A 19044-nucleotide genomic window follows, 5' to 3' on the forward strand; every position below is an offset into this window, starting at 1 on the left:
TATTTCATCATCATTATTATTCATGAGAGAGTTGGAGCTGCACTGCCCTTAGTAATTTTCTTTATTGGGAAAATCCATCACAAACTCATTTAAGGATCTCTTAAGGCAAACCCATGATTTAGAATAAAAGGAAGGCTTCCTCTGGACAACATGACAAATTAATGACGTGTCTGCAGTTACTTTCATCTCCACTGGCAGCGCTGTGAATATTTCATCCCCTTGGGGAAACTCTTGACATACACTGGCAGCGCTAACTTATAGAACAGCTCTGCCTCTTTTTTCAGTCAGTTCTGGTTGGCATCCACTACAGACAACTTGGCCAGGGGCTTGAGAAGCCGGTCCAAAAGGCCCCTGCCATGTTTACTGTTCTGTACAAGCCTCAGCACGGCACAGCATGGGTGGCCCTGCTACGCAGTCGCCTTGAGTCTCATTGAAAATGCGGCAGTATTATGGAAACACCGCACCCATCTGGCTCAGGTTTTACCCAGCACATAACAAGTCAGCCCTTATGCTTTACATGAACTATATGGATACTGTTCAGGGGAGGTTTGCTCATGTTCCTTTATATGGACGTGGGTGTACTTAAAGTGCTTGTGAATAAACATAATAATGTCTGACAAATAACATAAGTGGTGAGTTGCATAGCTTTGGATCTGCACTCCATATTTACAAGGACCACAAAAATCAAATCTTCCATCTCAAAAAACTGAACTTAAGCTTCTTGTCTGTGTACACGTCATAGACTGTATGAAACAAAAAGACGTGGCCACCGTAAAATAACCAATTTGTTTGTGAAGCTGAGCCTCTTGAACATCAAAACCTAGGTGTTGACGTTCAACAGAAGCAATGAGCAAGGGCTGGATTTACCAGTGACACATAGAGACCAGTCGGCAACCATCTGGCAACCACTGGTCACTGGAGAAAAATGTTGTATTCTGTGGTTGGTGAGCGGTTGGTTGAGGCTTCTGTCAGTTGTATAAAATAAATTACTAAAGTCTGAGAGACCAATAAGTTTGTGTGGGAAAAAGTGAGACAAACTGGAAACAGAGACCTTTCAAGTATGTTCTGTGCCTTAGCACAGCAACTCAGCACACATAAAAAAGAAATGTTTTTTAGTTTTCAGAAGAGCAAAATGAACACAAACATTCCTGATTCCTGTTTGTGTGCACACACCTGTCCAAATACAGATGATTCAGATTTAAAAGGTGTCATTTTTACTTTGTGAACATATTCTGTTTCCAGTTCATGTTACACGTTTCAGTAATACTTGGCGAGTAATTTGCGAGTGTTTGCAGTCAGCATCCTCCATGTAAAACATAAGCGACTGCAGCAATTGACCAAAGTGATCACAAGGAGGTCTCCTTGTGACCAGTTTCACCATTCACCAGCCAGCAACTTCCAATAACCAACTGGTCAAAGAATACACATCAGAAAACTAAGGTTGTCCAATCTCTATGCCTGTGGACAATGCTTGTTGCTATGGTAGCTAGTTTTCAATCACTAAAACACACCTCGCTTTATTATATTGTATTAGATAAGGCCTGAAACTAATGATTAGGACCGTAAACTCATCAGTACATTGTTTGTCAAGGCCATGAGTGAGTTGAAGGGGTTGTAGCGAAGTCATTTTCTTATAGACTTCCTCACTTATTGGCCAGGTGCAGTAGATGCAGAAGCTAACTTCTGCATTAGCATTTGTTCTTGTCAGTATGTAGTGGAACTGTTACTCATCGCAAGCTTTCACAGTGCCATTTTTTAAATAAAACATGTTCGTATTGACAGTATGCCAGGTGTGTGTATTTTTGGGTACAGCTCTGGCTGCTACAGAGGCAACACAGTCCAATAATTCTTGCTTTCCTTGGCTGTTTTATAGCTCCCTATCCCCCCGGGAAACAGGACGCATACTCAACAGGCCGCTACTCCTTCAAGAGCCTAAAGAGGCAGGCAACCATTCACTCACACATTCACACATTTGCAGCCAGTTTAGAGACATCAGATAGTCTAATATGCATGTCACTGGAGTCTGAGAGGAAGCCACATGGAAAGACCCTATCAGAACAGCAGATTAGAGGGTAGAAGCTTCTTGTCACAATGCTAACCAATGCTGGATCTCCATGTCTTAACCTGATATATCGTAGCTATATGAACCAGCGCTAATCAAGCTCTTACGTAAAGGTCAGACACCCAAGAAGGTCCAATTATTATGTAACTGTTCTACAATTAAAGCTGCTTGCCCTTCAGAGACCTTAACAGTGGCTCAACAAAACAATGTGTCTTATAGTCTTTGTTTGGTGTTCCTATCACCATGCATTTTGCATGTGTGCCCAAGGAAGTGTTTGCATTATAAATGTGACATGCTAGCCAACAGTGACGCACGACATAGCATATGGTGCTCCTCCAGTCTTAATAGTGCATTGGACCTCAGACCTCAGTTACAGCATTTCTGCAAATGGCTGGCAGTCATTCCTGTGTCCTACTTCGGTTGGACTCTCGTGTACGTTAGGTCAGTTCAGGTAATGGGCTTTTTTGCGTTTTATCACTTCAGCTTTTCCGGAACGCTCCATGTTGCACCTCGGAGATGGTTTTCAGACTATAGTTTGGAACACAAGTGGGTTAACTCTGTGGAGTTTCAGACAAAATAAATCATTACAACATTTGGATGAAAAATCGCAGACAAACATAAATGCACTCAAATATATGCACACACACGCTTTGAAAACAGTTTAACATGGTCAGTGTTTCTTGCTCCATTAAGAATTCAAGGGCCAGGATGACTCACAAGCGTTTCATCTGTTCTTGGTGTCCACTACAGCAGTGAATCCAGCGGCTTGCAAAATATGACCAACCGCTGAGCTGCTCCCTCATCCGCTCTGTCCTGTTTTTACAAGGGCCCGAAGCTTTCACTGACTCAAGCCCATCCTGTGACGGGTCATAGGTTACTGTAATTTAGCATGTGCGTTCAGATGGTAGTCATTCAATTTTCCTCTTCCTTTCATGTACTTTTCTGTATGTGTGGCACTTGCCGTTACTGCCATTTTCCAAGATAACAACTGTCAAACAAGACTAATTGAATTGGGAGTGGAGGGACGGGGGTGTCCGCATAAGCTGGGGAGAAGGAACGACTGAAATGATTAATGGCGCAGTAATGGAAAAGTACGTTCCTGCAGCGCCAAGAATGTTTAATGAACTGAAGCTGAACAAAAAGGAAAAGTGAAGTGGGAACTTTAGGAAAAATGAAGAAAACAAACAGAGGATGAAAAATGAGTTTTCACAGGACAAAACAAAAAAAAGGGAGATAGTAGCACTGCAGAACATATAAAATGGATTATAACAGTGGGGCGTATGAGTGATGAGATTTTCAAAAGGAATATGTCAACATTTCTGTAAATATCCTTATTTGCTTTCTTGCTTTGCCAAGAGTTAAATGAGAAGCCTGAAACCGCTGTAACATGAGAGACTGTTAGCCTAGCGCAAATACTGGAAGAGAAAAAACAGCTAGCCTGTCACATTTTCCACAATGAGAGCAGGAAGAAGGTGCAGATACAACCAGACAGGAAGAGACAGTTTAGGTGGTTTATTTAAAAGGTGGAGTAGATGCTCAAAGACAGGTTGGCAGACAGGCAGGCATGCAGGAGACAGAAAATGGAAACAATCATAAATCAGACAACAAAGCAGAGCAGAACTTCTAAGCCAAGTTTGGGGAAAGGTGCATGAGTGAGAACAATGGAAACATCGATGATTCTGGTGGATTGGGAACAGGTGCACCGGCTGTGAAAGTCATGTGACTGAAACCAGAACGAGAGCATGAGGACATCTAAGTGGGTGGATGTGGCTTGACACGAGTTTGAAACACTCCCGATGGGAGATCGGATGAGGTCAAGGAAAGATGTGAAGGACAATTCTAAAGAGCTTAGAAATAAAAGGTGCTCTGACAATCCAAGGCTTCTCAATGGCTTATCATTCACAATCCCTTAGCTCCATCCTCACTTAGAATGACCAACATTTGGATGTAGTGTGCTCCCCCCCCCAATGTAACCCAGTGATTGAACCTGTAAACTTGTCAGAAACATGTTAACGGAAGGCCATTTTCCATAGATCACCTATGGAGATCTTTTTGCAACCACTAGTATCGCCCTCTAGTGTCCATTAAAAAGAATGCAGGTTTAGGGCACTTCAGTGTTCAATGTCTATGAATCGTCTAAACATGGGCTACAAAAACACATCTTAGATACTTTGCCTCATCTGTTCCTACTGTGTTGCTTCACACAGGCCGTATCAACCTGAATTCCCTTTTTGCTCTGTTCTTTCTCTTTTCATCACTGATAAGACTCCACTAATGTCTTCATCAACTCCCTAAATTCCTCCCCCCCATACATTTGGTGCTCCCTCACATTCTCCATAAAATTAACAACTCCATATCTTAAACCTTTGGACCTGCATTTGCCTACTGGTTCCAAAAATGTAAAACCAGAAGAGATGGACCTATGCTCCCGAATCAAACCTCAGAAATTGCAGGTGTGATAAGCCAGATGTTGCCTACTCATTTCAATGTGTTGACTGGTGAAATCTGTCAAAGTGTCCCTGCTGAGATAATAAATCCATCACTGCACCCCTCCATCCATGGGTGTGAGCAAATATTTCGTTAGAGCAAAGTATGAATAACAAATGACGGCTCTTGTCTTGGAAAATATGCTTTTGCCTACAGTGAATATGGTGCGACACGGTTATTGATTCCCACATGATCCGAAGCTTCAAGGACAGGGAAAAAAATCACAGGCAAGAATCAAAATCGTTGCTGCCTGCATGTTATCATTACGCTGAAATTATGGTCATTATAAGACATATTGAATAATATTGACTCTCTGTTATGTGGTCACGTTGAAGGCTAAACAGATGCGAGCAGGGAGTCTGGAAAATTTGGAAAATAACTCTGCTTACATCAGCAGCACTGGGGAGTGATGTTGGCTATAACAAGCTACTCCCATGCACAGTTTGTTTACAGAGACGACACCCAGATCAGAGTCTCGCCTTCTCATTACATGAACTATGCAGCGGGGGAAAATGTCACGAGTTGTATTCAATCTGCTGAGTGTGACAAGGCAACAAAGCTCAGTGTGACAGAGACTAATAATGCTGAAGTTTCACTGCGTGGGGATATTAATGACATTAGTAGAACTAACAGCTGTGTGCCTGTGTGTGCATATACTGTCTTTGCATGTGGACACAAAATAATGAATTGACTCAGCATTTGAAGAGAATATTTGAGAGTGTGAGTGTTATTTTAGGCAGTCTCAGGGAAAAAAAACTTTCACTGACTGATCTTTTTGAGCTTTAGATAAGAAAAAATAACAATCTGTAATGTGTTTATTAAAGTTTCTGGCAGACGTGAGAAAGAAAAATGAATTCATATTTTCCCGAGACCAGAAATTATTCTTTGAGTCCTCCCAGTGTAGTCGATGTACTCTCAAGGTCGATAAAAAAGCTTCTGGAAAGCCTCAAAGAGGTTTTCTTCTTAACAGTTTGTGCTTAGTTATTCAAAGAAAATACTTTGTAATCCAAAAACATTTGGATATAATGTATCATTCTCTGAATTTGCTATTTATCTTTCAATTTTGGTATTTTTGCATTTTTTCATTGTTTTCAGTTTTATCTGTATTTTCTGTTTTAATTGACCTGCTTTTTACCCACTTTTGGTTGTTCAAATACATCATGAATTCTGTTAACAAGCTTCAAGTGATTGATTTTTCAATTTATGTAATTTTTTTAATCATCATCATGTTTTCTTCACTGAATTTGTCAAATTACTTCTCTTACAGCTTTTCATAGATTTTTTTTTAAAAATTGTACATCCATCCATGTGGTTATCGAGACAACAGTTAAAGCAAAGACCTCCATCACCGCAGCTACTTGGCCTTCTCCCAGTTTGATGTGCCTGAAAGGACTCATCTAGGAGGTGTCCAGGATGTCAGATGACAAAACACCTCAACTCACTCCTTCACTCACTAGAAGAGTAGCAGCTCTACTCAGAGTCCCTCACAAATGACCGAGCCCCTCATCCTATCTTTAAGGGAAAGCCCAGACATGCTTTGGAGAAAACTAATTTCATGCTTTTGTATATGCGATCTTATTGTTTTAGTGGCTACCCACATTACAGGCTTTGTATTTTAATTGTAAGTTATTTTAATTTTCCACTTCTAAAGACTACACTGTAAAGTTTGGCTGTGAACCATTGCTAACAGGCCCAGTGTAGCAAGATTTACTGCTGCAGAAGCCTTGTTGTAGGCACTTAAAAAACAAATGACAATGTAAACAGCCAAATGGACCGAGACGTGTCAGCATCAGTTAATGAAGATCACATGTCTGAGATGGTAATTCATTCTGCAACACAATCTCTCTATGGGGGTTCCTCCCATAGCAGTGGTTCCTCGAGGAGGTGATTAGGATGTGCATGAAACGGGAGTCAGAGGCCAGGCTGGTGGATGAACATGTGGATGAACCCAAGGCCAAAAGCTGCCACCAGCAGACTAACCACATAAACAGCATGTGGTAAACATTGGATCACCTGTTTTTGATATGACTGGCAGCTTATACACAGGCAAAAATTGAATAACAAGGGAATTTTGAAGAACCATAGCTTGCATGCACGGAGACAACCCCATTTAACGAATGCAGGCAGTGGACCGAACCACTGTGAAAGTGCATGAGGGGGAATCACTTTTGCAAATCTGACTATTTCATTGCTTAACACTATACAACGATGCATCATCACTGAAACTCAGTACTTGGGGATCTTGACCAATATGTCCTCCTGTAATTTCTGGCTGCATGGAAAGCTCATGCCATGGTCAAGGGCACAGCAACTAAATACCAAACCAACACGTAGTCCTCTCTTGCTCCATGCCTCTTTCATTACCCTATTCACTTTAGCTTTTTATTTATCCACTAAAATTGCACATTGTGACTGAAACCATCCATCAAGGAATAAAAAAACAAACCTAATCCAAAGGTCCAGCTCAACAGCTGACTTAATCCACCTGCTATTTAAAATCATTCAGATCTTAAAACCAGATAAACCTTTGACAAGGTGCTGATCCAAAGCCAGCTTAACTGCACAATCATCTCCTGAATCACTCAAATGTGAAAGCTGGTTGATGTCCCAGATATTACAGGAAATTCAGAGAGTATAAGTAGCTAAACATGAACTCCTAACAGGAGTGGGGCTGACTGAGTAGGAATGTGACATTTTTATAAGGAGGCCATCTGTCATTTTTATAGTATCATTAATAAAGTGTCTGGAAGGAGCTTTTAAGAGAGCATCTAGACAGAGACTCATCCTGAGACAGTTCAATATAAAAGCTCCATGGAGCAATTCCATTTTATCAGAGGGCAGTCCCTGGAGCAGCACACAATACTTCATAACACTGTCTCATAATATGCCCCATTTATCATATACTATAAATATGATATAAAGCACAATGTTGCACTGGTCCGAGAACATTAGATAATTGTATAAAAGTTATACTTGACCCACTGCTTTCAAAAGATCAGGTACAAATTTATTAAAGGCATAAATCACTTAAAATGTTCTTTTTACCAGCTATCAGCTTATAAGTGGATTCTTCTCCTTGTCTGTGTGAAGCGAGAGTTGGGTGGAAGCTGGCAACAAGCCCAGCCCAGCCAAGAGACTGGCAGTGGTGGGAAGCAGCCAGCAGAGGAACACCTCACATTTAATAATTATCATATCATCGACTATTTGTGTGGTCCCTGAATAGGAGAAATGAAATTTTGTGGTTTTTAGAGACTGACTTGCTGTAACTAGCCCATTACATGTCTTAACAGCTGGACAGAGATAAACCTAGAGCCTGGTTTGCACAGAGGTTGCTCAGTCTGTACGAAAGCAACCTGAAAAACATATGCAGCTGTGTTGCATTCTGGTACTGATTCATCAACTCAAGCTAATGCTTTTGAGTCCACCCGACACTCCATTTCCCAAAAGCACTCATTGTTACAGGTCACTAAAATACACATCAAATCTGTTTTTGAGGACATCAGGAGAAAGCAGGAAGTCATACACAAATATAGCAGAGAGATTCAGGAATTTTTTCAAAATAAGAGACCGTGTGCAGACTAAAAACTGAACAGGGTCAGCGTGCTTTAAACCTGCATGAAGGTTTAAAGCACAACCAGTTCAGAGATGTGATATCACACCCAGTTTATTACTAGGCTAACGCCATCAATAAAATCACCTGCCTAATGTTATTGTCACACTACAGAAAGCAGTGGATCATAATTAGAGAGACTGTGTGCACTGAACTTGTGATCTCATTGTTATAGTTTGTCTTTTTTTGTCTCTCTGTGGTCTTTTCTTTCCTCCTTCCTCCCTCCTACCGGGCTGTCCCTACCTGAGCCTGGTTCATCTGCAATTGTCTTCCTGTTAAAAAGCAGTTTTTCCTTTCCACTGTCACCATGTGCTTGCTCATGTCATGGGTCATTGGATTGTTGGGGTTTATTGCTAATACTGTAGGGTCTTTACCTTACAATAAAAAGCAACTTTAATGAATTGGTGCTATAAAGAATAAAACTGCTGAACTGAATTGCCTTTGAAATGGTTGGTTTGAAGATGGGGACCAGGTCTGCCACTTCTCACAGTTTCTGTCTTCAAAGAAATTTAGGGTTCTTAAAGACAGAAATAAATTGGCAATAAGATGGTATCAGTCTACCATCAGTCTGCAGCTGAGAGTCAAGTTGGCAGTTTGTTATTTGTGATAATACAGCAATTATTTTTGCTTGTCCTGAAACAGTGAAGTTCCTTCACAAACAGTGACATCGTTGCTGCAGGACAGCGATTTAACTGCAAAATGGCAGAGGCATTTGGTGACCATGCTTTTATAAATAGGAATATAATCAGAATACAAGCAGTGGCAATCAGCTGAGCCCCCTGCAAAGAGACGCACTGCAAATAAGGCGCAGACTGACTCAGATCGACCGCAACGTGTTGAGTGTTGTTTTACAAATTAGATGGCAATTATTCAAAACACCTTCACTAGTCTGTGGTCTTAGAGTGACTGCAGTCAGCCAGTATTTGGTGAATGGAATGCTGCCTGACTTAACTGGCATTGAGACGGCCAGTCTAAAAACAAATGTAAATTTTTTAAATTTACGTTTAAATAAGCAAAGCACAAATTAACTTCTGTAGTAGCACGCAGAGAGATGTGATAGCAGGGGGTTGACAAACCCACAGGGATGACTTGATGAGCCACAAGTGTGCATACCATGAGCACAACTCACAAACGTAATGACACTAATAAAGGCGGGGAAAAAATAGAAGACCAGGGAGAACACAAAGGACGCAGACGATTGGAAATTTGAATCAGGCTAAATGAGAAAATATCACACACCTGTTAAAAACATAACAATAAAATCTCACTTCAGTTCCATTTTGGCTTCAGGATTTTGGCTTCCTGACATTTTGGATCCCATTCTGGGAGAGCTACCCAATCACAAACTCCAAAACAGTCCAACTTTTTTGAAAAATGGCCTTTTCTATTGATGGGACAAGCTCTGGAGTGGACCAAGCAGAATATTACAGTTAAAAACATGCAGGGGTTTGACATGAGACTTGGCAGTCCTTAATACATCCCAACATATTTTATCACCCATGTAGTCTCATGTGAAGCATTGTCTCACAGCGACTTGGAAACTTGAAATGTGATGGATGCTACATTTTTTAAAGTTTGTTGTCAGCCTGGATTCGAACCAGTAAGTCTTTTCCAAGTTTCACTGGGAAAAGGATGCTTTTGTCATTATACACTATTCTACAAATGGCTTTAAGGGAAAAGCCCTGCAAAAAATGTGTATCTATATTAAGTTCTGACATGTGTTTGTCAGGGAAGAAGCTTTACTACCTTAACAAAGACCTTTTAGCAAAACGTATCCTCGTTCTTTATTCTTATGCTTAAAAATGTCTCCTACTCCCACAAACCGGTTTTTCCTATACTCTTGGGCATGACTGACCACCATAGCTTTAATTATAAAAGAAAGCAGAGACCTTGGACGAGTTTCAAGTCACAAAGCACATCACTTGAGTTTTTAAGCAAGGATTTCTGTCTAGGGCAGCGTTGTGCTATACTGCACATTATATATCCTCCCTCATTTTCTCCTCTCTCTTTTCTCTTTCTCTATAATCACGGAGTGATGTTTTGACTGGCCAAATCCCCACCATTTCTTCCGAGGTTAGCACACAGTCTATCTTAAAGGCTCGGGCCGATCTTTTTTAAACGAACCTCTAGATCATGTTACCTCCACCCAACAGGCAGCTCCATTGATCTTGTTGGGCTCGTTGTGGCCTCCACCAAGTGCGCACTGTTCGTGCAGATTTTCCTTCTCATGCACTCCCTGTCATGCTGCTCTCTCTTTTAAGTGACATGTTTAAGGTTGGTAATTAAGCCCAGATCAAAGTGCTTCTACTTCTTAGGTGTGTGAAAAGGCAAGGAGTCAAAAGCTAGTAGTTAGTAAACCTAACAGCCAAGGTATTACTAAGAAAAAGGAAAAGAGGTAAGATGCACCAACACTTTATTCTTTGCTGGAAACATGTAATCATTTGAAAGAGGATAAGTTGGAAGTTCGCACATTACTAAAGCCACATCTTATCAAAACAGTACCTAAATAAGACACTGGTGCCCAAACAAACTTTCCCCAGATGAAAAGAAAATGGCCTGGAAAAAAACCCTGTTCTTAAATGAAGTTTTGCACTGTATGTCTTTAAAGCAGGCTTTGGTATTTGTCCATCAGGGTGGTGAACACCCATGGACGTACAGTACAAACAACATTAGAATAGAATAGAATAGAATTCAACTTTATTGTCATTGCACATGCACAGGTACAGGGCAACGAAATGCAGTATTACTCAGTATTTCCAGCAATGCTTGGTATGTGCCTTACATTTCCCTCTTCATGCAACACAGATCTGAGAACATTGTGTTCTTGTATCAGTGTTAATAACTGTGAAGCGATACCAGTCTGCACGTGAGGGGAAGTGCGTCCAAATCCTGGGAGATGATGAGTTCCTCCTCTGGTTCATCATCAGTGTCCCCTCTAACCCAAACATAACATTTACAAAAGGGAAAAAGAAGCACATGGCCCACTATGGACTGATGTAAATATTATTGGGAAAAAGTTTGCCCAAGCAGGGAAGAGATAAGCAATAAAACCGCAATGTATCAGAATGGAAATCGGCACAGAGCAGCTTCGGCATCGCACGGACTGTAATTTATGACTTTCAACTTGGCAAGATTTTGAACTTGGCGTCTGCTTCTGCTGACTGCCTCTTATGAACCCAGAGAGCATCCAGCACACACGGGTACAAACAATCTCGCCCTAATACTCAGGGTAAAATAAACATGGATTAGATTTCTGTTGAGCCAGCAGATTGTTGGAGATAAGAGGAAGAAGACACTGGAAAAAAGGGGTAGAAAAAATACTCATGAACACTTTATTTCTTCTAAATAATATTTATTATATTTGGCTCCATCTCTGATTGAAAAAACAAGATAGGTATGACACCATCAAAGAAGAACACCGTTAAGATGCCTCATGCTTGCCTATGCTTACTGTTTTAGGTTGTATGTTAATATAGTTGAAAGAGTCTTCTAGAGACTGATAAGAAAATGAGCTCAAACACTGCCATGTGTTACACTTAGAGAGCAAAACGGTACTCACATGCACAAATAACACTGGGTGTCTGGGTGTTATCAGATATAATTCTCAAGCATCCTTGTAGCAAAGCCTGGGTACTAATGCAATCCTAAAGGACTCAATAAAAATATATGCACTTTACTCAAGCCCTTTCTTAAGTAGGCTAAAGGTGCAACATGAAGTTTGATGACTGCACCCATAAAACTCAAAAACCATAATTGATTTAAAGTTGGCAGATCTCCCCCTGTAGGCAGTGCCTATGATGTGTCAGGTAATTTTATATCGCTCCCTGGAAGTCTCATCCTAACCACCTGTAATGCATGAACTTCTTTTCAAGGAAGAGAACAAAGCCACAGAAACCAAACCTGGTTAGTGTCATGGTTGTTCTCCAACAACTATGTTGGTGTGGCTGTAAAACTTGTCTGCAGGGAAATTCACAGATTGACAGGCGTACATCAACAGAACAGGACTTCACAGCATGACCTAAAAATAGAGTGGCAATCAGTTGATGAAGGTTCTGTTTTAGGAATATCACTGGCACAGGCCACAAAAGTTGCTGCAGATGACAACTTTGGTGATCCCTTCACTTTGCATCTAGTGCTTAAAACAGGTTGGATTTCAATTGAAAAAAAAATTATTTACATAAATTATTCAGATTTCTTTGTTCCTCAAAGGAGTATCCAGTCTTTAAGTCTGACATCATTAGACGTTTCCGGGTCCAAACTCTGCTTCAGGTCCCAAAGTCAAACAAACACTGTGGCACCACTGAGAGTTACAAACTGTCTAAATTATTTCATCTTTAATAAAATTATCAGTGTAGCTGCTCTACCAGGTGTAACAATTAAGTTTAACATCCAGGCATCCATGAAAACAGAATTTATGAAGTTTAACAGAGTTTGACCTTAGCATTGAGTTAGCTTGCTAGTTTCCATATAAAGATGATGCACCATGTTCTGATTGAGAGATTTCTGAAAAATTAAAACGTACTGCTCTGCTATCATAAATGAAGGCTGAAAACTATAGAGTAGTGATGTTTGTGGGATTACTGAATTTGGGCTACCTGGTATAATGATGTGCTACATGGTGACTAGCTACATGGCTATGGTTAGCATAATATAAACACAGTGAAGCTGGAGGATGAACGCTAACTTTTTTCCACTCGATAAATGCAATCGCATGGCAGGATGCTATAAATGGACCGATCTTCAGTGAGGAGAACAACTGAGATAATCCATCCACAATATGAGGTTAGTCACTAATATACTGCTGCATGGGCTGGGCTGAAGTTACATCGTAAGGTTTTAAAAACTGAACGTCACTGACTTTTTTTAGGGGCTTGTTCAGATTAAACAGAACAGTGTGTTTCCCAACCTTTTGGAGCCAGGGCACATATTTGACATTTAAAAAAATCACACGGCACACCACCAAACAGAAATGTCACAAAAAGTATAGTGATAATTTTTCCCCACCCACCAGGTATAGTGGAATTGGCTCAGTTTTTCCCCAGTATACCCTTTTTGCTTTCTTCTGACCACTACTCATGCAAGGGCCTTCATCTGGGTCGGAATTTTCTCCAGCACCCAGGTCAGATTGACTACTTTTTCTTTTCACATATGCTGCTTCATCTCACAGCATGACTGTTATGTAATTTCTTCTTCGTTGTCTTCTGTTTTACTGTCAGTTGGTGACCCATTTAATCAGAGCAGGTAGTTAAGCTGCCCTCTAGTGGAAGAAAATGCAATTGTTCCGCCCGTTACTCACACTGGTCGCTTAGAGTATTAATCAGGTGGAACCAGATAATCTTCCACGGCACACCTGATCATTTCTCACAGTGGTTGGGAAACACTGAAATAGAACAAGATACAAAGCATTAAAAAATGTTAAAAACACAACAGCCTTAATAAACACAGAGTAGTTTGGACCCTGAAGCAGGTTTCATACGTCATCACTTAACAACAGGATCGCTCACCTTAGTGATTCCCTCAGTTTTACACACCACCACCAATCTACGTGGATAACCTGGTGCATTGGTGCTCATATTAATCTGTAAATTGTCATGATGCATCTGACTTTTGGTCTAGCCTCATTATAAATTCAAAGTTCCAAATAATTTTTCATTGTATTATTTGTAATTCCATCATTTGTCTTCGCAACAAGCATTGGAGCATCATACACTCATTACTATGGTTGAGCGAGCCAAGATGAGAGCAATGCATTATTTAGAGGCAATGTGGTGGATTTGAATGACAGGCAATCAAATCAGGGCCTCTCGTTACCTTTAACGTAACAGAAAAGTTAGTCTTACTGCACCTACCTGTAATCATGATCCTTCTACTTGTAAAACTCTGTCAGTGACCCCAATTGTGTGGTTTGAGTATTTTTCTAAACATTACTTCACAGAAAAAATGTGACCTTTTAATACAGACAGAAGAACTTTTGCCTCTGGGAAAAAAAAGAAGCAATTTCCGGTTGAATCACATCTTATAAAAAGTCCCCTTTGGTTTAATCACTTCACAGCTGGCTGAAATGGCTTTAGTGCCAGTTTTCCTTCCTGCAAAGATGCCCTGTCTTCTCTTATTTCGAGATGTGTCAAGTCTAGAAAGTCCAAGAGCAGCTGATGAACTTCTTTTCTGGTCTTTTTATAGCATTAGAAACCAAACTCAGAGAAAATAAAAAAGAAACTATACACTCAGGAAGAAAGGGGCTTATATACATTACTATACTTGCACTGAACCATCAAAGTCTGTATCTCTTTCACTGAGTGTGTCTCATATCAGAAGCCTATAATTTCATTTGGACAATAAAGTATTGCTTTCTTTGCCTTTGATCATCCATATTTTATCTGCTTTGATCATTTTGCCAGTGTTGGATGACAGCATGCGATAAAATAGAGGAATACTTGACAAGAAACAGATTAAAAAAGAGGGAGATTGATGAGCTTTTGTTGAGATTTGGATACAGTCCTTTTCACGTGACTCTGACCAGGCCTGTGAAAAATAAGTACACCCTTACTGCTGCAATAGTAATTAAGAAGCGGCAGCCAGGTGCTACTAAGCAAAGACACTCAATTAATTGATCACCAGCAAGTGTGAGCACCTCTGCAAAAACAGAGGTTTTGTCAGTTTGTTGGTCTGGAGCATTCAGGTGTGTGTTAACACAATGCAACAGTTTTTCCAGGAATAGACAACCCATCCATCCGCTTCCACTTATCCTTTTCAGGGTCACGGGGGGCGCTGGAGCCTATCCCAGCTGTCATAGGGCGAGAGGCGGGGTACACCCTGGACAGGTCGCCAGTCTATCGCAGGGCCAACACACAGGGACAGACAACCATTCGCACTCACATTCACGCACACATTCACACCTAGTGGCAATTTGGATTATCCAATTAACCTATCCCCACAAGCTGCATGTCTTTGGACGGTGGGAGGAAGCCGGAGTACCCGGAGGGAACCCACACAAACACGGGGAGAACATGCAAACTCCACACAGAAAGACCCCGGCCTGATGGTGGAATTGAACTCAGGACCTTCTTGCTGTGCAGCAACAGTGCTAACCACCGTGCCACCGTGCTGCCCAATAGGGCATAGACAACCCAGCAAATTCAAATAGCTGAAAGTCAGAAAAAAGAGGCTAAGGTAATCAATAATAATAATTTGGTGAATATGAACAAATCACAAGACTTCTGCAATGTCCTTCGGACACATTTGAAGGTGTTTGGCCACAATTCACAGTGCCACAAATGCCGCAAAAAACCCAAACAGATACCAGCTAATAGCGTGGTGGTGGAGAGGTCATGACTTTGGCTTGTTTTGCAGCCACAGGACCTGGGCACCTTGCAGTCCCTGATTTGACCATGAGCTTCTCTGAACAGCAAAGTTTTCTAGAGAGCTCATCTGTCCAACTGCTTAAGCTTGAATCAGCCTGGGTCATACAACAGGACAATGCTCGAAAGGACAAAAAGAATCAAAGTATTGCGAAGGCCCAGTTAAAGTTCAGACCTCAACCTGACTGAAATGCTGTGGTTGGAGCTTCAGAGAGGTTTGCGCAAACGAGTGCCCACAAATCATAATGAACTGAAACAACGCTGTGAAAGAGAGTGGGCCAAAATTTCCACCCAATTTTGTGAGAGATGGATAAAATCACACAGAAAACTGATGACTGTATGTGTGTTTTCAAATAACAGCACCCTTAAAAGATGATGAATGTTAGAGCTTAACTTTCATATTATTAGAACGGTACATGAGGCACTCCAAATAGCAAAATTAATCAATAACCTGATGAAGTAAGAGGCCTCATTGCTCAGCCTGTGTCTGTTCTTAGGTGTTACTGGCAGTGACTAAGCCTGCCAAGCTCCGGACACTGATCTGAAGATCAAAAGAAGACATTTCCTGATATTTAATTTGTCCACAGCTTTGATGTGTCATGGCTTTACCCCTTATGAATAATCCATTTATGGCTGATTGAAGACTGCCAAGGTTGTACAGCTATCATAACAAAGCAGCAGGTTATCATCGACGAGGTCTGTGAGACCAGCTTCTCTGCAGCCAAGAGAGGGCAAGAGAGTGTGAACAATGTGATCATCACAACTGGTAACCGGCGTTGTGGCGCCCAAACATGTGACCACAGCAGGAGGTGCACGTCTGTTTTCTTAAGCCTGTGCTGCTCAGACAACTGCATTGCAACCCGACGCTGTCTCACTGTTTGTCACATCACAGCAGCACCCACTACTTCTCCTTGAAAAGCTGTAGATTGCCAACACAAGCAGAGGTGTATAGTCCAAAATCCATTAATTCTGGCTGACGGTTCCCTGGCTGCGCAAAGACTGAACAGCCAATTTTGATTATGACCAAAAAGTAATGTTCAGTCTGATGTTCAACTGTTTTTTTTTTAGGTTAAATATACTATAAATAAGTCAATATATAGCATTTTTATTCTTTTTCCCCCTTTTAATGTAATAATCAACAGACTTCTGTCATGAGGCAATTTTCTATTGCCAAAGCAAACAGGAGAAAAAAAGATGAGAAGAAGCCTACATAATGCCTTAAAAGCCATTTCTGACCAAAATGTTGCATTTATAATCAATAGCAGAGGCCGTGCTGTTTATTTCCACTCATCACTCATCAAGTTTTTATTTTAAGCTGGAGTGAATCAACAAGTATTAGCATTGTAAATAAACTGTTTAAACCGGTGTGGAAAGCTTGGAAAAGCTAAATTATTCCACTGATTAAACTATTTATGATTCTCCTTAACAGCTACTTTGGAAATTCAGCACTTTTATCTCTGTCATAGACTGTATATAAAATATAGACATGGAGCCCCAGTTTGATAGCCAAAGTCTGATAGAAGAAAAGCACAAATGAAATTTTAGTTCGAGTAGACCTGAGTTTATGGTCTCAGCCTTGATTTTCATGTCTTTTTAACAAAGCATGATATTCAGTTGTTATTTATGGTCCCATTTAGATATCATGGATGATAAAGCAGGGTATTATGGGCAGAAATTTCACACCCACATTAGAAATTAAGGTTGACATCCACTCTTAGTTTCAGTCTTTTGGTAGAATTCGGCATTCCCCTGACCGTAGTCTGGTCGTGAAACATACTAAATTGACAATCTAAACAATATATGCTATGAAAGGATCATTGTGCACAACCTGTCCTATTGCATGAGCTTTGGGATGATTGAACTCTCAACTTTAGCTGAAAAATATAAGAACAACTTAACCTCCATTGTTTCTGATAGCCAGGGGCATGACTGAAAAGACATCAAGTTGTATATCTTGTTGCATATCTTGAACTGTGAGCTGTTTGTTTGATTTATATCATCATTAAAAAATTTCCCGATGAATTTATCGGCTCAGTCATTAGTATCCCGGCTTTTTGACTGCAGCACGATGCTCATGTCGCAAATCACAGTCCTCATTAGTTTCCTAAAGCAGAGTGTGTGTTACCAGGTTAGTTCAAAGTTGCTAGCATGTGTGTGCGGTGTCTTTTGGTTTTATAATCCAATCCTGTCTGCTGTCAAAAAGCTAAGATAGAGAGGGTCAAAACTTTTCCAAAAATCTTGCAAAAAGAAAGTTATTGTGGCAAGCTGAGGAATCTCAACAACTGAGAACCCACAGAGGTTGAGCCTGTTATTTCACCCCAAGCAGGAAGGGGGCGCTCTTTATTGAACAGGCCACACAGCAACCCCACACATGAACTCACTCACGGTGCAACATCTTCCTCCATCAAAACAACAACTATCAGTGAATTTACACCAGAATATCAACAGGATTGGTTGTAAGAGTAACGTAACAAAAACAAATGCAAATACACAGTTTTACGTCTTAACTGATAACACATGCTTCCGAGGCATGATGGGAGACAACTAGCTGCTACCAATCCACCACATTATGTTGTACCACTGTCTTTGCTTTATGAGATTTTCTCCTAGATTTCAGTCTTAGGACAGTTTAAGTATCTTTGTCATAATGTATCTAATCCGACCTTCTGAAGTTAAAAAGCTTCACAACGTGTTCGCGATGTAGCATAGTTTACCGCAGCAACTGACCTGTTTCAAACTGCGCTTTGTGATAAAGGGAAAACCTGGGTAGAGATGGCTGGATAACTCACGGTGATCTTCTCAGGCAATGTGAGCGTGGATTGTTAACAGCCCCATCCGACAAGTTTTGAAATATAAAGCAAGAAGGAAGATCCTAAATCACCTAAAAATGTAAACAATAAGCTAACAAGTGGACAGCCTATTGACTGTGATTAGAACAGCGCTGTGCAGAACGATAGCTGACATCCATCCAAAGGTAATGTGGTTGAGACATTTCTCTTAAATCCAGAAACATATTCAGTACACACATCTCAGCAGATTTTCTGAAACAGAGGAGGCAGATTGAGCAGCTGCTTCCAATTTTTCTATGAATGAAGTCTGGAAAAACACAACTGATCAATAGGCTGTAATACGAGGAACACACCCTTACTGTAGACAGTCTATACACTCTGTCAACATCTGCCAAGGGTGTGGTTTCCAGTCTTTACAGCCCCAACCTCTTTATATTCATTTTCTCTGTCAATTGCATTCACAAAAACTTAAATAAAAGTTTATTAAAGACATTAAAGATGTCAAACGGCATTACACAAGTCAATGATAATCATCGCCTCCTTGCTTGAAATTCATAGTTTACCTTAAAGGTTTAAAGACTTGGAATGGCCATAATGTTCCTGCCAACCAGGTCCACCCACAGCACAAGAAACATTCTCTTTACTTTAGCATTATAGATTTAATAGATTTTCTACGCTAAATAATAGGAACTGCTACTCACCCCATTTACACTCCAGTGTTTTTTAATAGCACATGTC

The sequence above is a fragment of the Astatotilapia calliptera genome, chromosome 16 (assembly GCF_964374335.1).
Source record: "Astatotilapia calliptera chromosome 16, fAstCal68.1, whole genome shotgun sequence".
In the NCBI taxonomy this organism is placed as follows: Eukaryota; Metazoa; Chordata; class Actinopteri; order Cichliformes; family Cichlidae; genus Astatotilapia; species Astatotilapia calliptera.